Source organism: Vicugna pacos, chromosome 3 (assembly GCF_048564905.1).
Source record: "Vicugna pacos chromosome 3, VicPac4, whole genome shotgun sequence".
Classification (NCBI taxonomy): Eukaryota; Metazoa; Chordata; class Mammalia; order Artiodactyla; family Camelidae; genus Vicugna; species Vicugna pacos.
The window spans coordinates 69919664-69946357 of NC_132989.1; the positions used below are offsets into that span (position 1 = coordinate 69919664).

Below are 26694 nucleotides of genomic sequence, written 5' to 3' on the forward strand. Positions count from 1 at the left end.
GTTCCACCAACAAATCTCCCCACAATATACTCTGCCCTCCCTCTTTTGACAATGGGTGAAGCACCCATGCTCTCGTCTCTGCCAGCCCCTGCACATGTGCACTGGGTCCCGTCCCCTTTCAACTACTTACGGACACATCACTCTAGCAACCCCCACTTGTCTCCTCCGCATGTTTAACTTTTTCCTCTCTACTGGTTTGTTTCCATTGCCTAAACCTGTGAAATAATGTCTTTCTTGATCTCTCTCTAGTTCTATTCGTGGCTGCACTTTACACAAAGTTCCTTAAAAGACTCGAGACTTTCTGGTCAAGATGACGGAGTGGTAGGACCACAAGCTCGCCTCTCCTCGTGACTACAACGAAACCACAACTGACTGCTAGACAACCATCAAAAAAAAGACTGGAACCTAGAGCAGAAGATTGTCTTCGACTGGAAACATAAAGAGGGAACCACAGCAGGACGGTAGGAGGGGCGTGCTCAAAATATAATTGGGCCCCATACCCTCTGGGTTGGTGGCCCACAAGCGGAAGAATAATTAAGTCGCAGAGGTCCTCCCACAAAAGTGAGAGTTCTAAGCCCCACATCCGGCTCCCCAGCCCAGGGTTCTGACATTGGGAGGAGGAAGAGACCCCAGGACATCTGGTTTTGATGTCCAGTGGGGCTTAATTCCAGGAGCCCCACAGGACTGGGGGAAACAGGCTTCACTCTCTTGGGAAGCTTACGTAGAATCTTGAGTGTGCCAGGTCCAAAGGCAGAGGCAGTGACTTCATAGGAACCTGGGCCAGGCCTGCCTTCTGGTTTTGGAGGGTCTCCTGGGGACACAGGGGACAGCTGCAGCTCACCCAGGAGACAAAAAGCTGGTGGCAGACATTCCAGGAGTGTTCATCTACATGAGCTTTTCTGGAGGCTGATATCTTGATTGGATCTTTAGCACCAAGACCTAGCCCTACCCAACAGCCTAAAGGGAAGCCTCAGGCCAAACAACATACAGGGTGGGAACACAGCCCCACCCATCAGCAGACTTCCTAAGCCACAAAGGCCTCTAGACACAGCCCTACCCACCAGAGATCCAGGACCTAGTTTCACCCAGCAGTGGGCAGGCACCAGCTCTTCCTGCCAGAAAACCTGCATAAGCCTCTAGTTCAGCCTCATCCACCAGGGGCAGATACCAGAAATAAGAAAACAACAATCTCAAAGCCTGTGGAAGGAATCCACAAACACAGGCCAGACTCTGCCCTGGGCCTGGCTGGACACTGACAACAGAGGAGTGTACTACTGGGACACACAGGACGTCTCCCACAGAGGGCCACCTCTCCAAGGTCGAGAAACATAACTAAGCTACCTAAAAATACAAATAGAAAGATAAACAATATGAGGTGGCAGAGGAATGTCTCCCAGGCCAAGGTACAAGATAAAATTCCAGAAGAAGAAATAAGTGATGAGGAGATAGGCAATTTATCTGAGAAAGTGTTTAAAATAATGATGGCAAAGATGTTCAGAGAACTCAAGAGGAGTATAGATGCACAGAGTGAAGATTTTTAGCAAAGAGTTGGAAAATATAAAGAGTACCCAAACAGAGTTAAAGAATAAAATTACTAAAATGAAGAACACACTAGAAGAAACCAAGAATAGACTAAATGAGGCAGCAGAAGGGATCAAGGAGCTAGAAGACAGATTAGGGGAAATCACTACTGCAGAACAGGAAAAAGAAAAAAGAATGAAAGGAAATGAGGATAGTTTGAGAGAACTCTGGGACAACATGAAGCGCTCTAATATTCACATCATAGGGGTCCCAGAAAGAGAAAAGAGAGAGAAAAGACCTGAGAAAACTTTTGAAGAGGTAACAACTGAAAACTTCCCCAACTTGGGAAAGGAAACAGTCACCCAAGTCCAGGAAGTACAGAGAGTTCCACACAGGATCCACCCAAAGAGGAACACACCAAGGCACAAGGCACGTAGTAATCAAATTGACAAAAATTAAAGATAGGGAGAAAATATTAAAATCAGCAAGAGAAAAGCAACAAATAACATACAAGGGAACTCCCATAAGGTTATCAGCTGATTTTTCAGCAGAAACTCTGCAGGCCAGAAGGGAGTGGCACAATATATGTAAAGTGATGAAAGGGAAAAACCTACAGCCAAGAACACTCTGTCCAGCAAGGCTCTCACTCAGATTTGATGGAGAAATCAAAAGCTTCACAGATCAACAAAAGCTAAAGGAATTCAGCACCACCAAACCAGCTTTACAACAAATGTTAAAGGAACTTCTCTAGTCATCAAACCATAAGAGAACAGTGAGAAGAAAGAGAAAAAAAAAAAAAACTGAAAAAGATTGCTTTGGCAGTTTGGGGTCTTTTATGGTTCCATATAAATTTTGGAATTGTTTGCTCTAGTTCTGTGAAAAATATTGTGAGTTCTTTGGCAGGGGTTGCACTGGATCCGTAGATTGCTTTGGGCAATACAGCCATTTTGACAATGTTAACGCTTGCAATTCAAGAGCACAAGGTATCTTTCCATTTCTTTGTATCATCTTAAATTTCCTTCATCCATTTTCCACAGTTTTCAGAGTATAGGTAACCTTCTTGGTTAAGATTGTTTCTAGGTATTTTGTTCTTTTTGATGCAATGGAAATTTTTATACCAGTTATAAAATTCTGGTTTTTGAAGTGGAAAAAAAAGTGCATGAAGGGCTGCAAATGGCAAAATAGCCTTCTTTCTTATGGGTGAGTTGTATTCCATTACATACAGATGCTGCATCTTCTCTATCCGTTCATCTATTGATGTGCACTTACGATGCTTCCATGTATTGGCAATTACAAATAATTTTGCTGTTAATGGCGGGGTGTATGTATCTTTCTGAATTAATTCTTATTTTGTGATTGGCTTTATTCCTTTAATAACTATGTAAGTTTAAAGAGCTAAAGCTCTAAACATTCTTAGAGACAATGAACAGTACATATATGTAAATTTGAAAAATATGTGCAGTATATTGTGTATATGTATTTACATGCAATATATTGTATATGTGCAGTCAAATTGTAACAATTCTACCTAATAAAAATGAAAAATGAAAAAAAAAAAAAAGAGATGTGCACTCTTGTTACCTTCTCGTCCTCTCCTCCCAGGTTTCCTTGAACCCTGATGGGAATACCAGGTTTCTGTCCCCACTGCTCCATCTAAACAGATTTCTGTCTGGTCCCCAGTGACCTTCCATTGCCAAACCCAAGGGTTGACCCTAGTTCTTAGCTTCCCCTCATCTCAGCAACAGTTGGTTTCCAAGATACTGCTCCCTCTTGGTTCTCCTCATCTCTCCCTGGTCCTCCTGCATACACTAAGGACCACGCCTCTTCTCTATCTGCCCTCACTGCCCTGGTGACCTCACCCAGTCCCATGGCTTTAATTACCATCCTCAATTTAATAATTACAGCCCCCAGCTCTGGCCTCTCCCCTGAACTCAGGGCTTATATATCCTGATAGCATCTCAAACTAATATATCCAAAATTAAACTTTTGAATTCTGACCTCAGGAAGTCTTCTCCATCTTAATAAAGTTTTTCTAGTTACTTTGGCCAGAAAACTTGGAATTTCAAATCATTCATATCATCCTTGACTATTCATTTTCTCTTGCATCCGATCCATCAACAAATCCATCTGGATTTCAAAATCTCCAGAGTAAGATCGCACCTCACAGTTACCACTGGCTACCACCCAGCCCAAATCCACCTGGGCTATTGCAATAGCCTCCTACCAGTTTCCCTTTGTCTAATCTGTCTCCTGCATTCTATCCACAGTGATCCTTAGAAAGGACAGCAGACCCTGAACCATCTCTGCTCGAACTCTCCAAGGCTCCCATCTCAGGCAGAGGAAAAGCCCGAGGCCTCCTGCGGGATCTAGTTCCCGGCCCCTGTGGGCTCCCCGCCTCCACTCTTCCCTCTCTTGGTGGGCTCCAGCTGCACTGGGCTTCCTGCTGCTTCTAGAATACACTGAGCACTCTCTCTCACATCAGTTTCTTCTCCCCCCCACCCCCCAGAAGTGAGCCAGTTGCTCACTGCCTCACCCCTTTCAGATCTTGGCTCCACTGTCACCCTGTCAGCGTGGTCTTCCCTGACTGTCCCCCACAACGGCCCGGCTCAATATCACTTCCCCTTACTCTGCTTTCTTTTCCTTTACAGTCTTGTACATCTATTTGGCTTTTTGGCTGTATCTGTGGCCTCCCACTTGAACTTAAGCTCCCTTAAGTCAGGGATTTTGTTCCCTGCTGCGTCCTCAGTACCTGGGATGCTGCCTGGCACATGGAGCCGCTCCGAGAAGGTTTATGGAATGACTTCTAAGGTGGAAGGAAACTATGCTTATGCAGAAATGTTAGGAGCATGATGATTTTTCCTATTCCTTTCCACAACAAAGTCACTGGGAGTTAAAAGAAAGGCGTAGGCATAAGTGTTTCCTGGAAATTGCCTGAAAACCCAGAAAACAGCTGCCTGGTTAATTTTATAAAAAGATGCTGTCTGAAAGCATCTGTGTGAATGTGCTTGTGCAACTGGAGGAGTCTGGCCAGCCCTCACAAGGTCACTGAGATGACCCAGTGGGTCTCTGCAGCCAAGGATCTCCTCCCCTTCCTCCACCACTCCCAATCCCTCACCCTCTTCATCTCACTGCCTAAGGGGCCTGGCCCTCCTGGCTCAACTTCTCTCTCGTTTTCCCCACCAGGTCTCTCAGTGTGCACCCTTGACTCTTTCTACAGACCCTTCTTAACCCATTTATAAGCTTGCGTGGCCCCATCTGGGCCTATATGACCCCTCACCAACAATCACCCCCACCAAGCACCCTCCCCTACAACCCCTGCTCCCAACCAAGGCTGGGGAGCATTTGAAAGCTGGGACCGAGTCTTACATTTGTATCCCTAACCCCTAACACAGTTCCTGGCACATCACAGGTGCTTGAGAAATGTTTGCTGAATGACTGAATGAACTCTCCACTGGGGATAGGCTGGCTGTTTTTCACAATTTCCCTGACACAGACTGAACTTATTCTTAGCAAAGCTCTGCTCACGCCCTACCCTCAAGCAGCATTCCCTACCCACTCATTTCTATACACACACACACACACACACACAGGGCTAGCCTTCCATGGCTAACTCAGTGAGCAAAATATGTCAGCTCAAAAAGCATTCATTGTCTATTAACAACATTCTAGTGCTCAGCAGCTGATAAAGTGAGCTGGTGGTTGATTTCTTGGCACATTTCATCAAATACCATTTTATTCTATTCATTAGGCCCTTCTTCATAATTTCAAGCAGTGCACATCCTGCTGCCAGCGTTTGCACTGCACAGAGGATCACTTTCTGAGAGAGGCCATAAGGCACTGCGTGTGCTTGTGATGTGGTGTATAAGGGCTGGCAGACTTCCCGGTCCACCCTCAGCTTTTCCTACTTACTAGCTGCCTGGCCTTGGCCAAATTCCTTCCATTCTGAGCATCTGTTCCCTCATCTATAATGCAGGGATAATAATAATTTCATTCAGAAGGCTGATGGAAAGATTCAATGAAAGCACACAGATCATGCTCAGTCAACAACAGCCATTGTTATCGCACAGTTTACACCCTCGCTATGAGTTACTACTTTATGTGGTATTGTGTTGCATTTTCTAATTTGTCATATATGTAAATCACCTCTTAAATGACCGTTCAAGTTCCTGGAAGGCATGGATCATGAACAAATAGGAGGCCCACCGTGACCATAGAGGAATCCAGCTGTCCCAATTGCATGTGTTGATTCATGGTTCCCCAGGCTGCATCTTTTTTTACCACTTGGCAGGTCTTTTTCTCAGACCAGGGGCAGGGAAGAGGGGCAAGCATTTCTCATATGGTTACATAAAGATGATGTATATGTGAGTCACCGTGGCTGATGGGAGCGTGTTGTGGGGCGGGAGGAGTGTACAGGAGCCCTTTGGCCCAGAGCTGCCTTTCTTTTCCTCGTCAGCTGAAACGATTGATTGGAAGCAAGGTTACATCGTGCACAAGGCTACATACAGCCCCGGCCCTGGCTTTCCACGGTGGCTCTGTCTCTGTCTAACTGCGTATACTTCGGGTGAGTTATTTCACCTCCATTTCCTTCTTTGCAGAGTGAACGTGGAGATAACAGTCCTACTTTGTAGGACTACGGTAAGAATTAAATATTAAGCACCAGGCCCTCCGTTAAGGGTTCAATATGTGGGGTCTTTTTATTTTCATGACAACTTCTCTATTCATTTGCTCCAGTTCTGGGGCAGGTCTTAGAGTCGGACCACCAGTGGATGTGTTTTAATACTTCTGGGCCACAGAGGGACCTATCTGAATGCCACACGGGGCTTTCTAACTACAGAGGCTTGCTCCTGCCTTGTGCCAGGAGCCTCCTCTGCCCTGCTGGAGTGCCCAGGCCGCCCTTCCTCCTATGTAACCTTACTGCCAGTTAATCATTCCAGCTGTTGGCGGGTAGCTGGGGCACCAGGAAACGCCAAACTTCCTATTGCTATTATTTTATTTGTATTTCTCAGACTAACCTGGCATGGGAATCAGAATCTTAGAGTACAAGAGTTTGTGGGGCAGGACCTCTGAACAGTGATAATGGCACAGGCGTTGAAGGCAGACTGAAGCTAGGCTGGGAACCTGGCACTGACCCTCACTAGCAGGGTGACCTGGGGCAATGGCCCAAGCTCTCTGGCTCTCGCTGCTCAGAGTCAATGCTTGTTAGACACACGGAATCTCAGACCTACTAAATCAGGATTTGAATTTTAGCAAGATCCATAGGCAGGTAATAGAAATTTTTTAAAAATTAAAACAAATATTTTAATTGAAGTATAGTTGATTTACAATGTTGTGTTAGTTTCTGGTGTACAGCAAAGTGATTCAACTATATATATTCTTTTCATACTCTTTTTCATTATAAGTTTTTTTTTACATTTTTATTGATTCATAATCATTTTACAGTGTTGTGTCAAATTCCAGTGTTCAGTACAATTTTTCAGTCATACATGGACATATACACACTCATTTTTTCCTTGCATGTTATACACCAGATATTTACCAGATCCCTATTCCGGCAGAGTATTTTTGAATTCAGTTATCAGATTTCTTACATTATCCTTCTAAATTAAAAACAAATCATTTCCTTGCTTTTTGTTGTTTGTTTCTCCATTCACTATGGGGCCCAGAGGGAGGACGAAATATGCAGGAAGTGGAGGGAGAGGAGGCAGGGAGGGAACCTTCAGGGCAAGAGAAGGAGGAAGCAGATGGGAAAGAGGTAGAAGACAGGCGGGAATGAAGATGAACCTGGAAGAGGAAGCTGAGGAGAATACAGGGAAAAGGCAATGAATGCAAAGATATAAAAAGGTATAAGATTATTTTTATACAGTTATATAACCATGCACATTATGCATAAAAAAGCCTGGAAGGAAATATGCCAGTGTGATAACCGTGGTAGAGGCAGATCACCCCCCCTCTTACCTGCTGTGTGCCAGACAGTGCTCTAGGGTGGGCAGGATGCTGTTCTCTGCCTCATCGATGTCGGCACGGCCAGGTGACTGGCCAATGGGAGGTGGGTAGCGGTTCCACTATGCTAGATTCAAGTGAAGACCTCAAGAGGCATCGTGTTTTCTGCTAACCTTCTTGCATTCTTGTGATCTTCCATGCGGGAAAAAATATCTCCTGGTAGGTGCTGTTCTGAGAAGACACATGCAGGTGAGCAGACTTAAGCCAACTCGGCCTGAACCCAAGCCCAGCCCAGCCCAGCCCAGCCCAGCTGAGTACTCAGAGCCTCAGCAGATCCAAGAAAGAGAAAATTAATGCTTGTTGTTGTCAGCTGTTGAGATTGTGAAATTAGCTGTTATGCAGCAAAAACGGATTCATTGTGGTCATCTCTGAATGATGAAATAGTTTATTATTGTTTTCTGCCTTATCATTTTCCATATTTTCCAAGTATATTTGAATGCGCTTGCTTTACTATTTGAGGAAAAGAATAAATAAAGCATGAGGAAACATGCGCTTCTTACTAGGTCCTTCACTGTTTTGATACAAAATCAAACGTATCTGAACTGTATATCCAAAGAACATAATTTATGACAGTTAAGGCAACTTTAAAAGCACCAGGATGCTAATTCACACTCATTTCCTCTCATATCTCTCTCTGCACAGTTAACAATGAAGTTCACATTTCTGTTACTTTAGCATATATTGTGTTTTGAAAGAGCAGCTATTTCCAAGATTGTGTTTTAGGATCTGATTACATCATATACAAAGGCAAGCTCGGGGCCCTGGGAGATCTTATCCAACTTGAGAGAATGAACACAAAGCTAGTTCCTGTCAAGGGTTGATTCTCTAGAACCCCTGCCTTTTCAATAATCCTTTGGCTAGATTTTTTTTTCTTTATAGATTATTTCTCGTTCATTATGGGACATAGGGAGGTGAGAATAAAGTAAAAGGGGCGGGAAAGGAACCATGAAAGAATTCACGGAGGAGGCAGATGGGAAAGAGGAAGAAGACTGATGGGGATGAGGACAATGAATTGGAAAGAGGAAACTGATGAGAAGGAGAGAAGTGAGGAAGTGAGACAGTGGGAAACCGGGAGATGCCAGGGCTGCAGGCGGAGGACTAGCCAAAGGGGCTTCAGATACCTGCTGTCACTTGGTTCCTCACTGTCCACACCTACACTGTCTACACCCACACTTACTGTCTGCATTTGCACTAAACCGGTGCCACAAAGCCAAAGGTGCCCTGAATTCCAGCCCTCCATATCCTGGCCCACCCCCACTCCTCTTTCCTCCACTAACCCACCTCTCCCACCTGGGTCTCTCTGACCCCCGCTCAGTCCCTCGGTGTCCTGCCTTCCTGCATTCTCACTTTGTTCTCCTTCCAGAATTCTCAGCTCCTCTTGGTCCCGCCAAATTCTGACCATCCTTCAGGTCCCACACAAGCCTCGCCTGCTCCCTGAAGTGTTCCCAGCCCACAGGGAGGGGGCCTTTCTCTCAGCTCGGGCCCAGGTCTCTCCCCTGAGCTCCAGACCCATACATCTGATCTTTCCATGGGTGTCCAGCAGTATCTCAAACGTGTCTGACTTTCCCAAACCCTGTTGATGTCAACTCTGCGAGGCAGGGCTTTGGTGTGGTTTGTTCACTGCTGTGTCCTGGCACACAGAGCAGCGCTCCGCACCGAGCAGTCACTCGGTAACTATTAGCTGAATGAATGAATGAGCTCCCACAGCAGCGACAGCCAGGAGGACACCATGTGCTTCCAGCGCACTGCACACCGATGTTGCTTGGCTGTCTAATTCTCCCAGCTGGACTGCTAAAATCCTGTAGGATCACAGACCATATGCCTTTGTATTCCTCTGGGTACTTAGCACAGAGATGTGTGATTCATTCACTGATTAAACAGCCAAGTACCACAGTAGAACAAGCCCATGACGAAAGCCACCTTTTTCAAATCCCGGAAACCACATGATAACTCATGAAAAGAATCTACTTATTCCTATCCAGGGATTTTTAAGAACGTTGGCTTGAGCCCCATCTCAGGTCAGTGTAATACTTTTTCTTGTTTCATTCTCATCAGTCTTTAATTGGGTGTGTTTTATCTACATATCCAGATTGTGAGCAGGCTCTGAGTCTCTGCCTGCTCGGTTCCCAGCTACAGTGTGCCCCTCCAGCACCATGCGAGCAAGTGGAAGCTCACCCCAGCCCTGCTCCTGACCTTGAGTAAAAACGAAGGCCGTGTGGTGCTGGACGCCCATTGCCCTGCAAGTCCCTGCGAGGCTGAAAGCAAGGGCTCTGATTTGCTGGACTGAGTCACATTTCTGGCATCCTTTCCCCCCAGATGTGTGTCTGCTGTTTATCTGAGTGCCCCATTTCACAACCGCCACAAGACACAACAGGAAGCAGATGTCTGGAGCTGTTCCGTCCACTCCAGTTTCAGGCGTTCTCACAGCATCACTCTTTGACACAAAGCGGCTCCACGTCAATTCCGTGGGCTTCAGGAGGAACTTTTTCCCATGAGAGTTATTGCTCTGGCCGGAGCGGACTTTGTCTTCTGCCTTATTTGCTCTCTGCATGGAATTGCCATCGGAATGACTAACAGTCACATCATCACTACATTATGAATCAATTAACTGAAAACAAATTCATTTCCTGAGACAGCCAGTTTATTTAGCCCACATCCCCCCACCTTTCTCTTTTTAAAAAGATTATCTCAGCACGAAGGAAATCCAAACTTCCGACAGTACCTTCTGCTGTGTTTGTCAGGAGACTGCACACCCTGATTGGAGGGATTAGTGGTTATTCCTGTTGCCGGTGTTAACTCAGCCTGTCCTAGTCCAATCCTGGATTTATTTTCAAAAGACAAATGGTTTTCAGGATTAATTTCTTTGCCTTTCACTTCTCTGTGTGATAGATGACTAACATTGCGTTCATCAGCTCACCGATCGCCTGGCTTGGTTTTTTTCCCCTTGCCTTTTTCTTTTTCTTTCTTATTTTTTTTCTTCCTTTCTTTTCTTTTTCTTTTGTTCTTTTTCTTTCTTTCTCCTCTCTCCTTTCCTTCCATTTTCTTTCAAAGATACAAGTTTTTGTTTTAGAGATACGAATACTTTCATACTTCCTTCCAATTCTGTATGAGTTTCTCTTGGCTGCTGTAACAAATGACCAGAAACCTGGAGGCTTAAAACAACGCCATCCATTCTCTCACAGTTCTGGAGGGCAGAAGTCTGAAATCAGCACGACTTGCTGGAAATCAAGGCATCGGGTGGGGCTGCATCCCCTGGGAGGTTCTAGGAGAGAATCTGTTCCTTCCTGCTTCTGGTAGCTCTAGGGATTTTTCACTCTGTGCCCTTATGACTCCAATCTCTGCCTCTGTGGTCACATGCCCCGGCCCGTTCTCTATGCGTTTAATCTCTCTTTGCCTCTCTTGTGTAAAGACACTTGTGATGGCATTTAGGGCCCACCTGGATAATCCAGGATGATTTTCCAGGAAAATCACACCTGCAGTGACTCCTTTTCCTTATAAGGTAACATTTACAGGTTTCAGGGGCTGGGATCTGATATCTTGGGGGCCATTATTCCACCCACCACACTTTCCATTCCCTGCTTCCCACAACGCACGGAATATTCTGTATCTCCGTGAAAAGGTTGATGGAGGAAGATAAGAGAAGAAAGAGCAAATCTAAAGGAGGGAGAAGATAGATCAGGCTTTTCTCGCTTGTTAAGTCCTTCCGGCAGCGCGGTGGCCCTCCTGGCGCGGGTTCCTGCTTCTGAGGGAAATGTTGGACGGTGGGAGGTACTCCGCTCTGCCAGCTGGGGCGGGCACACAGCTAGCCCCTTCCTTCTCCCTTGGCAGCCACAGCACTGACATATGACACAGTCTCATCCAATCTGATGTTCTCACTTATGGGGTTTGACTTTTGAGGGTGTGAAGATTCTAACCAGAGATTATTTCCAGGGCAGCAGTCAGGGAGTCAAGGGTCAGGAGCAGCACCTGCCAGCATCCAGGGGCAGCAGCCTCCATCCAGGCCTCCTGCTGTGGCAGGATTTGGCTGAGTTCTCTGCTTTTCTACTTCCCAGGGTTCCTGTCCACTTCACCCCCGGTTTTCCAGCATTCCTATCCATTCTGGGAGCTACGACTGAATAGACTGAATACCTCGCATTCCTTTTCTGTTGAAGTTAGTGTGAGTTGGTCTCTATGCAACCACGCACCCTGACTTAGAAACTCCCAGCTCTAAAGCTCTTTTACAAAGCTTGGCAGCCCCTTCCCTAGAGGACAGCACGGGAAAGGCAGGGGAGTCTGCGATGTCCATGGCAGGACCGCTGGGAAACAATCAAATGTCTGTGTGATTTAAAAAAAACCCCAAAAAACCTTCATTTTATGAATCGCTGTGCAGAATTCAGAAAGAAGGAATGTGTGCAGTCCTCAGCTATCAGACTATACATCCTTTAAAAAAAATTGTAATGCTCTTTTTACTTATCCTGCAATGGAATTCATGGTAACTTATCTATTTATATAATTTAAAACGGTCAATAAAATTTTACAGAAGAAAATTTGTATATAAATCATTATTTGTGTGTAAAATAATAATGTAAATTATTAAAGGAAATAATTAGTATATAGAAATGTGCTCTTCAACACGTAAACGCAAGCATATGACTCCTTCAGAGGATCCCGCAAATTTCTAACCTGGCAAATTTACAACATTGAGAACTATGCCCTCCTGAATGAGGAGGGCAGATCACAGAACCAGGCATAGAGCAGATTCAGTGCCTTCCGAGAAACGAAAGCCACAGGCGCCCATCTACGTACACGTCGACTTACGTACAGAACGGGAACCGAGAAGCTTAACATGCCGGGGAAATTACCTCTGCAGAAGGAGGGGCTGGGGAGCGGCGAGGAGGAAACGGGGGCCTTCACACTGTGTCCCCTTTTTGTATTCTTTGTATCTTTCATCAAATTAATGTGTTACTTTTGTCATTTAAAAAACATAAGAAGGAAAGTGGGGAGTGAGTGAGTATAGCTCAGTGGCAGAGCACATCTTAGCATAAATGGGTCCTGAGTTCAACCCCTGTATCCCCATTAAAAATTTTGAAAGAAGGAAAGAAGGAAGTAAGGAAGGAAAGAAGGACGGAAGGACGGAAGGAGGGAAGGAAGGAAAGAAAAGAAAGAAAAGAAAGAAAAGAAAAGAAAAGAAAAGAAAGAAAGAAAGAAAGAAAGAAAGAAAGGAAGGAAGGAAGAAAGAGAGAGAGAGAAAGAAAGAAAGAAAGAAAGAAAGAAAGAAAGAAAGAAAGAAAGAAAGAAAGAAAGAAAGAAAGAAAGAAAGAAAGAAAGAAAGAAAGAAAGAAAGAAAGAAAGAGAGAAAGAGAGAAAGAGAGAGAGAAAGAAATCAGTGTGGCACCGGGTGTCACAAGCAGTGTGGGAAAAGCCAGATCAGGAGTGAAGGGAAGGGCTGGGCTAGTTTGTGATGAAGACTCTGCAGTTCCAGGGAGGAGAAGAGCATTGGCTGTTTTCTGTCCTGGTCATTAGAATGAGCGTGGCAATTAGAGGCCATGTGATCCTGTGCAAGGTCACCTGCCAGGTGTACTATCCTGAGGTCATGGTACTCCCTTATTTATAGCCTCACAGTGTTGTTTGTGTTGCCATTACTGCACACCTGGGTGGAAACACCTTACCTGTGGAGCTGTCAGCTGATGCCAAACAGCCAAGTTTCCTGGTGGTCCTGCCCCCATCACCTCTCTCCTTGTAATTCACTTGCACTGTGGCAATTTGTGAGCCAAATACCTGGAGGGCCTTTATTCTTTGGTTTCTTCAACTGACATTCATTGACTGGAAAGTGAAATAGAACATTTTGTTTGCCAAAATCCAATAGCTTTGGAAATAGCATTACATTTAAATTCCTGCTCTACAACTTAATGAATATTCTCTGAGCTTTCCTTTCCTTATCTGTAAAAGGATAAGATACCTACTTCATAAGGGTTATTAGGAGTAACAAATAAAATAAGATAGTGTATGTCAAGCACAGGTTAAAAACTGAACAGGAATTTCAGCTGCTGGCCACCATAAGGAAGGCAGGATCTGGAGCTTGAGTTCAGCCAAGCTACCTGTCCGCTAAACCAAACATTAGGAATCTTCAGAAGAACCTAACAGAGGTCCAGAATTTCTACGGTTCATGATTGTATTGGTCTGGGTTCTCCAAAGAAGCAGAACCAGTAGGATATCTAATAAGGAAGTGGCTGTCACCGCTCTCACACAGAGAGCTGATGGTGTCATGCAGTCTGAGTTTGAAGGGCTGAGAACCAGGAGCTGAAGGTGTAAGCTCTAGTCTGAGTCTGAGTCCAAAGGAGAAGACTGATGCCCAGCTGGAAGACCATCAGAGCGAATTCCCCCTTACTCTGCCTCTTTGTTGTATTCAGGTCTTCAGTGAACTGAATAAGGGCCACTTGCGTTGGGGAGGGCACCCCTCTGTACTCAGTCCACCAATTCAAATGTTAATCTCTTCCACAAACATCCTCAATACTCTTTAACCAAATATCTGGCCCTCTGTGGCCCAGTCAAGTCGACACATAAAATTAACCATCGCCACAATATCCAGGATAAAGTCCAGACTCTCACAGCAGATGGGGGAGTTGGGGCAAGTTTGTTATGAGGAGGATTCTTGGGCTCCACCCGAGACCTCCTGAATCAGAGCCATTGCTCAAAGAAACCTGTGTTTTAAACAAGCCCCTCAAAGCCTCCTGATTTACATCATAGTCAAAGTACTTCAGACTTTGATGAGATCTGGCAGTGTGGGCCTCACACCCAGCCTGAAGGATGCTAGGAATACAGTGACAGTCACACATGTTACCATTTCCAAGTGGGGAGCGGGGAGTTTACGTGGGATGTGAGTGCCGATCCACCGGAGGGCAGAAACCAACCTGGGTGAGTCATGCTCTGGGTACACCCCCTCACTCTCCTGCACTGTGGCATCATTTCACAGACTTACTGTTCAGAGTCTAGATGACAAAGGACGGTGCTGGACTGTCAGTGTTCTTGGGTGAGTCATACTTCACTTCACTGCTTACTAATTCCTCTTCCTCCTCAAACTTGCTTCCTTCACTCTCCTGAGGGCTGAGGTGTTTTTTTTTTTTTTTTCTTAAATCATACTCATATTCTATGAGTGGGAACCTTTTAGTCTATTTTACTACCAAGATTTCCCCCTCCCCACCCCTTGTGTGTGTGTGTGTTTCTGAACTTTGGAAAGCTTTTATAAAGTTCTATGTGATGTAATAATCTTTTTTCCCCTCACAGTGAGTCCTGCCTTTAAATATATATACTTAATTTTTTAAATGGATGTAAAATTGTTCAAGTGTGATTTACCTACAAAAAATGCACAGAAATATGCAACATCATGAATTTTTACGAAGTGAATATGCATGTATAACCAGAGCCCATATCAAGGAGAGAACCTTGCAAGACCCCTCATGCTCTCCTCCAGCCATTAGTCCGCCCACAAAGGTAACGTCTGTTCTAACTTCAAGGAGGATAGATGTGTTTTTTCTGTTTTTTAACTCCTGAACTTTGTAGAAGAGGAATCATATTCCCTGGCTTCTTCTGCTCCTCATTTTGTTGGGACACTCACCCCCGTGGTCGCCTGAAGTTATCATTTCTTCCTTCTTACTGCTGTACACTGTTCCCTTTTGTGGATCTATTGCCAGGATAGATTTTTATCCATCCTATTTTTGCGGGCACTTGAGTTTCCAGTTTCTGGCTGTTGCAAATAGCGGGAAGCATAGTTTTTAGATCGAGCCCTGGTTTTAAGAGCGAGTGTAGATATTCAATTTGAAAAAGCAAAGTCTGTTTGTTTTGGCAAATAATAGAAACAGATGAACATTCCACAGATTCCTCTGCTCACCCTGAAAACAGCTACCAAGGTGGGAAGTTGCAAAGGGAAGGGGGGAAAAGAAAGGGGATGCAAAGCAGAGAATGACTTACAGTGCCTCCTGCCACCCCTATTTGCTTCTCCAAGGCAACTCCTTGCCTGTACTGCTAATCCAGCCTAAATTAGTAGCTTTTCAAAGCAGCTGCTGGGCATCCAAGTTGACTCATCTGTGATGGATTTGTTACCTGGCCAACAGACCAAGAGAGGAGTGGGCTGTCAGCCAGTCCAGTTAAAGCCCTGCAAAGTGCTATCTGGTGTTTTGACCTTTCCTCCATGGGTCAGAAAAGATCTGTTTCCATAGAATCAGGGAAGGCTTGAGCCAGAGGAACCTAAGGGTGCATCTAGAGCAGCTCCTCATGTTACAGATGAGGAGACTGAGTCCCAGAGAGCTGAGCGCTCAAGGTCACACGCAGAGTCATGGGGTGAGCTGGGTGATGATGTGGAATCACATCTTCAACTTCAGGCTTTGTACTTGTTTGGGTTTTGTTTTACTAGGACCACATGGTGGACTTACATTACTTTTCCATAATATTTTGCAATATGATGCTGGTTGCTTTACTTTTCTGATTTCTTGCATTTGGGGTAGTTTCTCTTGTTAAAATGTTACTACTCTCTTCCATGCCTTTGTCATGTTGGTTTTGTTTTGTTTTCTATTTTACCCACCAGCATACAATCAATGATAGTCATGTGGCCTGGATAGTGGGGGTGAAACCCAGGTGCTGGAATCCCTGAGGAATGAGGAGTTTTCAACAATCAACCAAACAGTAAAAGAATTAACACTCTTTAAAGATTTGTGGTTACATAGTATGGAGACTCCTTAAAAAACTCAAAATAGAGTTACCATGTGATCCAGTAATCCCATTCCTGTGCATATTTCCAGAGATAATTATAATTTGAAAAGACACATGCACCCCAGTGTTCATGGTAGCACTACTGTAGTCACGGTAGCAACTTCAGTGTCCACAACAGATGAATAGAGAAGTTGTGGTGTATATATACACAATGGACTACCACTCAGCCATAAAAGCATAAAATGATGCCATTTGCAGCAACATGGATGGACATAGAGATTATCATACTAAGTGAAGCTAGGAAGAGAAGTATCACCTGATATCACTTATATGTGGAATCTAAAAAAAAAAATGATACAAATAAACTTATTTACAAAATAGAGAGTCACAGACATAGAAAACAAACTTATAGTTACCAAAGGGGAAACAATGGGGAAGGGATAAATTAGGAGTTTGGGATTAGCAGACACAAACTACTATATATAATATAAATAACAAGGTCCTAATGTAGAGTACAGGGAATTATATTCAGTATCTTGTAATAACCTATAATGGAAAAGAATATAAAAACTGTATGTATAACTGAATCACTACGCTGTACACGAGAAACTAACACAACAATGTAAGTCAACTAAACTTCAATTTAAAAAAAGCTGTGTGGTTATGAATATGTATATGTGCTCACAATATGTTAAATGCGAATTACAGAACTGCGTTGTATGCTCTGCTTCAGTAATATGTATTTCTGTGCATACAGGAAAAGGAAAGTTCTGGAAGGACATAAATGTTTATGTTTTTGACCAGGTTGGTGGAATTATGGGTAATTTTAATTTTATTTTAGAATTCTGATTTTTTTTCTACAATCAGGAAAAAAACTGACAAGGTAATAAAAAGAAAACAGTACTTTTCAAATTTCCCCTGTCAGAGCCTTACATCAACTTCAAGTGGCTCTTGGGTACAATTTTAGTGGCTAAATTGGCAAAACCAACCAACCAACAAACACTCACTAAAAACATGAAGTAGGTGGAGGTTGGTTTTGGTGCCTCTGCTCTTACTATGCCTCACACTGTGTAGCCCACTGAATAGCACACATCGCGTTCAATGTTCAGATTAAGTTTGTTATAAGCATTGTTTAGTAAATGCCCACCTGCTGCTCAGTCTCTCGTTTTCCTAGATAGGTAGCAGGACCATGACCAAATTAGGCTAAATACGAAGCCACATTTTTCTGAAGCCCACTCTATAAATATTCTGGTTGTCAGGAAGTCACCAAGAGCAAACACAAAGGTTAATGAGACGAAATGCCCTCAAGGAGTCACTGTCCTAAGAGGAAGACACAGGCAAGTAAACAATTAGTCTAGAGGACTAAGTGTTGGGATGAGTTTATGTAAAGGATGGTGTGGGAACTCTGGGGTGTGGAGTGGTAAGTAGAGGGTTGGGGACCACACCCAACCCAGGCCTGTGGGAGAGTCAGGGAGATTCCCACAAGTGGTGCCTGATCTGATTTGCCATCGCACAAGCAATCAGTTCTACCTTCCCTCAGATCAAGGCATGCTGCCACCATGCAGTTGTTAGGAGCCATTTTTGACTCATTTTCTCCCTTAAAGCACCCACTCATCACTAAGTTTTAAAGATTTCTCCATATTGTTCTAAATACAAATAGTTTGGGGCTTCTAAGACCTCCTTAGTGTTTAGTGTTTCACTTAGTGTTTCACAGCATGTGCCCCACACTTCACTCTTTGTTCTCATGGTGTTGGTCACCTAGGTCCTGTTCCTGTGTCCTTATATCCTTAGTATATATCCTAGAGATTTGAGAAACTATAAAGTCTCTAGGATAAATACTCAGAAGTGGGTCTCTGGGACATGGGGCATGCATATACCTAATTGCATGAAGTAAACCAGATTGCTTTCCAGAATGCTGTACTGATTTGCACTCCTAATAGGGCATCCAGTCTGCAGAGGAGAAAGAGTGTATCAAGTGTATACCAGCTCCTTAAAGGCCTTGCCATGGGTGTGGTACATACATTTCATTATGAGAAGTGGTCCCTGTGGGCCGTTTAACCACAAGGAGTCTGGGTAATGTAGTCCTGGGCTGGGCAGCTACTTGCCCACTACAAATCAATCACGGAAGCAGGGTGATGGGTATAGCTCAGTGCTAGAGCACATGCTTAACAAGCATAAGGTCCTGGGTTTGATCCCCAGTACCTCCATTTAAAAAATAATTTAAAAAAAAGAGAAAAAGCCAAGTTCATTGAAAAACAAACAAACAAACAAAAAAAAAATGAGAAATCAATCATGGAAGGAAAGAATGGTTTTCAAAGGGAAAATGGCCTTGTGGGGCTTTGGCCTTAACTCTGAATGAGAGGAAAAGCCATCTGAGAGTTGGTGGCAGACATTATATTTCACCCCTAAATACTTCTGCATGCATCTCCTAAAATAAGGACACTTTACATAATCACAGTACCATTATTAGAACATCAACAATAATATTCAAATATAATTTAGTATCCAGTCCACATTCAAATTTTTCCCAAATTGTTATGTAAATAATTCTGGAAATCATATTTTTTGATTAACACATGTAAACAAATGGTGATCTAAGTGGAGTCCCATTTCTCCAGGCACTATCTTCCTATTTTCATAATGTTTTTTGTTTTTGTTTTTAAATCTCATTCTGAATGCTGCCCAGGAAGATGCAGTGCGCCAGCAGGACAGTAGGGGGCCTCCACACGCCCATTCTGCTTTTTGCCAAGCTTGGTGATTTCCCCATCGAGGAACGCGTGCCCAGGAGTCTGTGTAACTCTCACTCTGTCACATCTGCGTAGGCGACTTCAAGGTGCACTCAAGACCCCACAATGTCACCCATTTCCTTATGGGAAGTCATAAAGACTTCAAAGCAAAATTTAATTTTATTCCATTAAAAAGCCAGCATAAGCTATGCATGCTATTTGGTGATTTTCATAACTGTCGCTGTGAAATCAAATAAACAAAAAGGTATAATTCATTGAGCTAAATGATTAAAGACAATGACCATAATAACTTCAAAGATGGATTAACAAGTCAAATCGCCTGTAGTTAGCCATAACTCAACCATTACATACAAATTTTTAAAATATCAAAGCAGGGTGGGGTGTAGATGGAGTAGGACGACTCCCAGGGTGAGCAGGGGCTTTCCTCCTCCCAGGAGCACACCAAAATTATAACTACTTACAGAGCAACTATCTGTAAGAATGACCTGAAGTCTAGCAGAAAAGATTTTCCACAACTAAAGATACAAAGAAAGCACATGATGAGAGGGTAGGAGGGGCAGAGACGCAGCAGAGTCAGGATCCATCTCCCTGGGATAGACAACCCACAAATGGGAGGGAAATCACAACTACAGAGGTGCTCCCCCAGGAGTGAGGGGTCCAGTCCCCACACAGGGCTCCCCAGCATGGGGGCCCTGCATTGGAAAGATGAACCCCTATGATGCCTGGCTTTGAAGGCCAGTGGGGCTTTCGTACAAGAGAGCCAGAGGGCTGTAGGAAACACTCTACTCTTGAAGGGCATGTGCAAAATCTCACACACTCCCAGTCCCAGTGCAGAGGCAATAATTTGAAAGGAAACTGAACCAGACTCACTTGCTGATCTTGGAGCGCCTCCCAGAGAGACAGGAGGCAACAGGGACTCATCACGGGGACATAAATGCTGCCGGCAGCAATTTAGGGGCGCTTGTCCTACCAAGAGGACATGGAGCTGGCAGGCACCATTTTGGAGTCCTCCCTCTAAACTATTAGTGCCAGGAGCTTACCTGCTCACCAGTGGGCTGGCACTAACTCTGGGGCCCGCATGGACCACTCAGCCATCCATCCTGGACCTAGTATGGTGGCTGCTGGCTCACTGGCCCAGCCCACCAGCAAGCCAGCAGCCAGCATACTAGGAGGGCCACACAGCCAAATGGCTAGGGGCCAGCCCCATCTACCAGCACCCCCACTGGAGTCACCCCTGCACAACAGAAGGGCCCCTACGGCCCACATGGGGTACTCCTGGAGCATACGGCCCTGGTGACCAGAGGGGCTGTGCTCCTAAGCCTCTAGGATGCTTCCTACCTAAGGCCACCTCTCCAAGTGCTTGTATCTCCAGGAAACATAACCAACTTACCTAATACATAAAAATAAACATAGTGAATTAGGCAAAATGAGGAGACAGAAGAATACGCTCCAAACAATGGAACAAGACAAAATTCCAGAAGAAGAACTAAGTGAAGATAAGAAATATACCTGATAAAGAGCTCAAGATAATGGTCACAAAGATGCTCAGTGAACTTGGGAGAAGAATGAATGACCACGGTAAGAATTTTAACAAAGAGAAAATACAAAGAAGAACAAAACACAGCTGAAAAATACAATAACTGAAATTAAAAATACACTAGAAGGAATCAACAGTAGGTGAGATGATACAGAGGAATGGATCAGCAAACTGGAAGACAGAATAGTGGAAATCACCGAAGCTGAACAGGAAAAAGAAAAAAGAATTTTAAAAAATGAGGATAGTTTAAGAGAGCTCTGAGATGACAGCAAGCGTACTCACATTCACAATATGGGGCCCCCAGGAGAAGAGAGAGAGAAAGGGGCAGAGAACTTATCTGAAGAGAGAGTAACTGAAAACTTCCCTGACCTGAAGAAGGAAACAGACACTAGATCCGAGAAGCAGAGAGTTCCAAACAAGATAAACCCAAAGTCCGCACCAAGAAGTCCACACCAAGACACAATATGTTTAAAATGGCACAAATCAAAGATAAACATATTGTTCAAGATAGGCACCATATAATTTAATTTGCCTTATGTTAGGATTATTCAATTCTTGCACAGATTTTTTTTTTTTTGGAGTTTCTAACTGCATCTCTAAATGAAAGAAAAAAACATGTCTTTGCCACTAGTTTTTTGCCCCCTCCCCACCCCTGCAGCTTATTATACTGCCTACAATCCAGTCTTTTTTTCTTGATGGTATTCTTCTTGCAGTCCAAAGACTTTCTTAAGAATCTGCATAGCTCTCATTCTGGCTTTGTTCCTCCACTGCTTGTATCTCATATCTACTTTCCCTTTGGGTTTCTCTCCTTTTTACTGGAGTACATCCTCAAGTAACCTCTTACAAAAGGGTATGTAGCAAACAAACTTTATCTGCATTCTGAAAGTGTCTTTATTTGCCTTAATTTTTGACAGATGTTTTGGATGAAAGGGAATTCTAGATCCTAAATGATTCTCCTACGGCATTTGGAAAATCTTGCTTTTTGGCATTCTGTTTTCAGCCTCTTTCTCAATTTCCTCCTTCCCAAGTGCAGGCTCCAGTCCAAAACCTTTCTGGACAACTGTCAGGCAGAGAAAATTGACCCCCAGCTGCCTGGAGCCCCTCGTGCACAGAACCCCACACTCTGTTCTGTCCGCATGTTCATGGCCTCTTACTATCTCCCAGAAATTTATTGAACTCTCTCAGTTGCAGATGCCCAACCCATCCCTCATTCTGACTATAAATTTACACTCAATTCTTTATCACTTCAATAGAATCTCAGGAAAGAAGGATGACAAGAGTACATACTCAGATCACCTTCTTGAATCAGAACTTCACATAAATTTGTTTCTTTCTTGCCCTTTTCATCCTCAAAAAAATGATCAGAGCTGTACTTGTCTCTGATTTGCTGAATACACAGAAACTAATGACACCATGTTTATATAGCAGTTTTGCAAACTTAGCTAGGTCTTCAGATTTCAGAATTACTGAATAATTATCTGATGATTAAGGCTGTAAAAGAAGTATACGAGGAGGGAGTGCCTCCCACAACTCAGAGGACACAGCCCTGATTATTTTTCAGAACAAGCATTTATTAATCTGCAAGCTTCCTGTAAACTGCCCTCGTTATAGGAAAACCATTGTTCCCGTTTCTGATAAATTCATAACTTCCAAGAGAAAAACAGATACCAGCATTTATATTTACCACCACCAACCGAAGCGCAAAGCCAGTGAGGAATAAATAATGCCAATTAACCAAGTCTTTATGATTCACAGGACCCTTTCATCGTCAATTCTGATGATTTATTCGTCTGGACAAAAGCTTTGTCTCAATAAGCGTGGTAATCATGACTATAAAAGGATGGCAATGTTTAGTCCCCCACAGAGGGTATTTTGGACTTACCTTTTTTGCAGAACTGAGGATTGTTCCAATTTTTATATTATTTGGGCATGGAATCTTATTTGAGATCAATGATGTTGGCCATCATGTCACAGCTACAAAAAATATTATAAGAACTACAGGTATCATGAAAGGTAATGAGTAGCAGTACTCTGAACCTAACATTAGCAAGGTCCACAGATGATTTAGTAGAGGTTTGCTGCTTTTCTGTAAGAATACCTGAATATCATGTTTTCATATTGATAATAACATTTTAAAAATAATATAATATATGCATATTGTGGCTGATTGGATGACCACATTAAAAATTTTTTTTGGTAGGGGAGGTAACTCGGCTTTTATTTTGAGGAGGGGAGCAGGGAGGAAGTAATTAGGCTTATTTATTTATTTTAATGGAGGTACTGGGGATTGAACCCAGGACCTCGTGCATGCCGCACATTTTCTACCACTGAGCTATCCCCTCCCCTCCTTACATTTTAATTGAGTTCTGCCCAGAGGCTGCTGAGTCCACATTTCTCTTTGTGTTTGGATTTGGGGCTCCAAACTGTTTTTGGAATGAATAAGAGAAGAGCCAAGGGGAACTTAATAAGGTGATGATGAGATTACGCCAAATGATGCCAGGGCAGGCTTCATGAATGAAGGCTTGGATGTGGTTCCAATAGAGGGAAAAGGGTGAGAGAGAATGGTCACCACATGGCCCTTTGTGGTACCGATGTGCTGAACTCAAACAAGAACCTGCACCATGGCAGCCAATACCCAGAGCACTACCTCTTGTCAGGAATAGAGGCCCTGGGTCAGACTCCCGGGTTCAAAGCTCGGCTCTGTCCTCCCTCAGATGAACTTCCTCAGGAAATTCATTTAACCGCCCTGGGCCCACTGCCTTTCTTAGTGATATGGGAATAATAGTAGAACTTACGGCTAGAGCTATTTGGGGGTTAAATAAAGTCATTTCAAGTGCTCTGGCTAGGAACTCAGAAAATATATCAGCAGCTATTATACTTACTACTCAAAGTGGAAATTCAGTGTCAGTTAAAATCCATCTCATCTGACATGTTACATCAACATTGTTAAATTGAATTAGGCCGGGTAATTTTAGTTTTGTTTGTGTTTAATTTGTGCATTTGTTTTTATAGTTGGATAAGCATAAGATATTTATACTTACTTTTGTGAAAGTACCATTGTAATAAAAATTATTCCAGCCAACATTTTAGGTGCCTTTCTCAAGATTTTCTAGAAACTCTGATCTTTATATATATATTTTAGATTATTTTTTAAAATTGAACTATGACTCAGTTACAATGTGTCAATTTCAGGTGTGCAGCATAATGTTTCAGTCATATACATACACACGTATATTCGTTTTCATATTCTTTCTCACTATAGGTTACTGCAAGCTAGTGAATATAGTTCCCTGTGCTATACAGAAGAAACTTGTTTTTTGTGGTCTATATTTATAACATGTGTTTTGTAAGAAGAGATCTTGTTATTCTTTTCCTTTAAAGTTTTTTTTTTTTTTAGGAAGAAATTAGCCATTGCTGGGTTGTTATTCAGGGGAGTGGACTGTGAGCTTGTTTAGGGGATCTGGAAGTGGAGGGCTGGTTCTGGGCCTGGTGGGCAGCAGATGCTTGAAGCTCCTCTGATCCTGCCCCTCAGTGCATACAGTGGGGAACCAGGAGACCAGTGGGGAAGGGGGCTCTTGGTACAAAACCAGACTTTGCACTGACAATGACTGGTGCTGGCCCCTTAGGACTGAGGGGGCGCCCCTGGAATTCCTGGACCTATCCAGGAGAGGGATCTGGAACGGAAAGACAGACTTTCTCATTCCAAGTAGGGTGGGACCACCAGGTCATATTAGTTTAATTATTAAATAAATACAGTGAAGCTGGAAATATACATTGTGCATCCACTAAATTTTCTGTTGATGACCCCTCTTCCTTAGGAAGCTGAGTTGGGCACAGGAAGTGGATTTGTCCAGGAGCAGCCGGGCCACTACTGCAAGGACCCCTTCTGCACATGGTGCTGCCTCCTGGTGGTGGAGGCAAGACTTGTCCCATCCACGAGTTCAGAGGTGGCAATGTAGCCCCAGCCCTGCCTTCCGGCAGGGAATCTCGCCTTCTGTTATTCTTGTTAGACCCTTGTAACCATTAACAGCCTCACCATAAATTAATTAGGAGGGTTCAGATGAAGTGGAAAAGCTCATTGCTTCTTTGGGAAGGTGAGTATTGCATTGTTAAGAGAGGGTGGAAAAAAGTGGGCTGAGTGACAAGGAAATCCTTTGAATTGTCTGGGGGAAAGACTATTTTTTGTTTTGTTTTAAATCAGTGAAAGGTACAAGTGCTGTCAGACACCAGTCAAGGAACACAGCTGGTATCAGCTTTGCTGGGCTCAGTGTGGAAAAACTGAAAATCTGAAAATGGCCTGCGGTACCCAGGTTGTAATACCCCTGGGACACGTGCACATCTTTCTCCTTTGGAGAATTCTCCTCTGTGAGTGGGAAGGCTGATCTTCAGACAGTCATTCTGCTATTTTGCTCATTTGTGTGGCATCTTGGGTACTGTTCAGGGTCTCAATACCAGCATGCGTGGCACATTTTAAAGCCTGTGTTCACTACAGCAGTTCTCAGACAAGACCCCCCCTCCACACATACCTCACGTGGCTCCGGACCAGCTCTAGAAAGGTCCTTTGTATGAGGAAAGGCAACCAAGTAGGTAAATGTGAATCTCTCCCTCACCCTCCACCCACTAAACGAATAAACCTTGGTTCTGGCTAGTTGCCAACAGTTGCAAATTCCCCAGTTGGGAATCTTTTGCCAAGAATCTTGTCTCCTGTCATTTCAACCCGGGGTGGGGGTGCAAGGGACTTGCACGTCAGTAGCTTTCAACAGCAGGGTGTGCAGGGAGACAGAGGGAGACCCAGGCCCCTGTGCGTCCTCCCTGAGAACCTGACAGAGGTTAGGCTGACACCCAGACTAATCTCTGGGGCGTTCAGCCCCAGAAGTCCAGGCCAGACCAGAGGCCAAGGGCAGACCACTGGCCCTCCAGGGAAGCCAGCTCATTCAAATGCTATGTAAATGTTCCCTAAAAGAATCTGACCCCAGGCATGAGATTCTTTCCTAAATCAGGGGATCTGCAAAGTGGTTTAGAGCAAGCCAAGTAGCGTCAGACTTGAATAGATGACCTTTTGAAGAATTGCAGTTTGGGGGACAGAAACTCATTGCTTTGAAAACAAATCTTAGCAGAATTTTCCATGTCAGAGCCATCTTCCCTGGGCCCAAGTCCATCAGATGTGTAACTTGAAACACTGTCCCCATCCTAACGCAGATCAGGCGGGGAGTGACTAACAGCTCGGGCCATCAGTTTCAGCACAAGCTGCACAATAGCACGGTGCAAGCTCTTTGTGGACATCCCCGAGTAGATGGGATGCTGGGTTCTTTAGGGTCTTTGTCACTTGTTTCCCAGAGGAACAGACACCTTGGGAGTTGACCAAGTGCAAAGAGTGTGAAGTGTTCTGTAAAATAAACCCTCCAAACCCAGGACTCACCTGTCAGGAGCTTGGCCCCACCTCACAGAAGTTGCTGTCCTTCTCGCTTCCTCTCTCCCTTCCTGCCATCCTTGTTTCCTTCCTGCCTCCCTTCCTTCTTTCCAGGTGGTTTAAGAAAGTCTTAGAGGAAACACAAAGGAGGATGAAATAAATCACATCCTTTAGCAGGTGCTTCTTGATCTGACCCTAAACCCTCTGCCTCTGAACGGGAGTGAGATGCAGCTGACTTCTAGGTCATTCTGATACCAGTCACCCCGATGGCCTCAGTCAGGGGCCTCTTCAGAGAACACTCTAACTTAGTGGGCATATATGTGCTCCTCTGGTTCCCTAAGCAGAAGGTAGTCTCCTTATTATGTGGTCTCAAAAAATCAAGTTACTCAGCAGCATCTGAAAACATAAAAATTTGTACACCCAGGAATATTACATTGGCTCAAATTTTTACTTTTTTTTAATGTTGAAAGTGTAGTTTTAAAATCCATTTTAAAAAAGGCTTTGCAAAGGCAATTCTAGGGGAGCTCCTGCTGTCGATGGGAAGGTGGCTTAGCTTCCTTGAAAATAGGCCCAATTCTGTTTACAGGACAAGTGTGGAACACAGCAAACACTGGACCTGTCATGCTGGCATATCTGTTACTGATTGGTTACAGGAGGCCTTGAATTGTCAAAGCTCCCTGTTAAAGGGGACTCTGCTCTTGTGGATGTGTGAAGTCAGGGCTCCCTCCATCCTGTAAGTGTACCCAGCAGGATCTGGGGAGAGGCTGACCTCTCGCCATCTGGTGGACACTCAT

General features: G+C 44.0%; 1 long non-coding RNA gene across 1 annotated transcript; it reads right to left on the reverse strand.

Moving 5' to 3' along the window:
• Window positions 1-7336: 7336 nt before the first annotated feature.
• On the reverse strand, window positions 7337-25995 carry LOC140689696 (uncharacterized). Its single transcript, XR_012064745.1, has 3 exons — window positions 25910-25995; window positions 13170-13323; window positions 7337-7692 (listed from the first exon to the last, which is right to left on the reverse strand). It is a non-coding gene; the product is annotated as an uncharacterized lncRNA (long non-coding RNA).
• Between the last annotated feature and the right edge of the window lie 699 nt (window positions 25996-26694).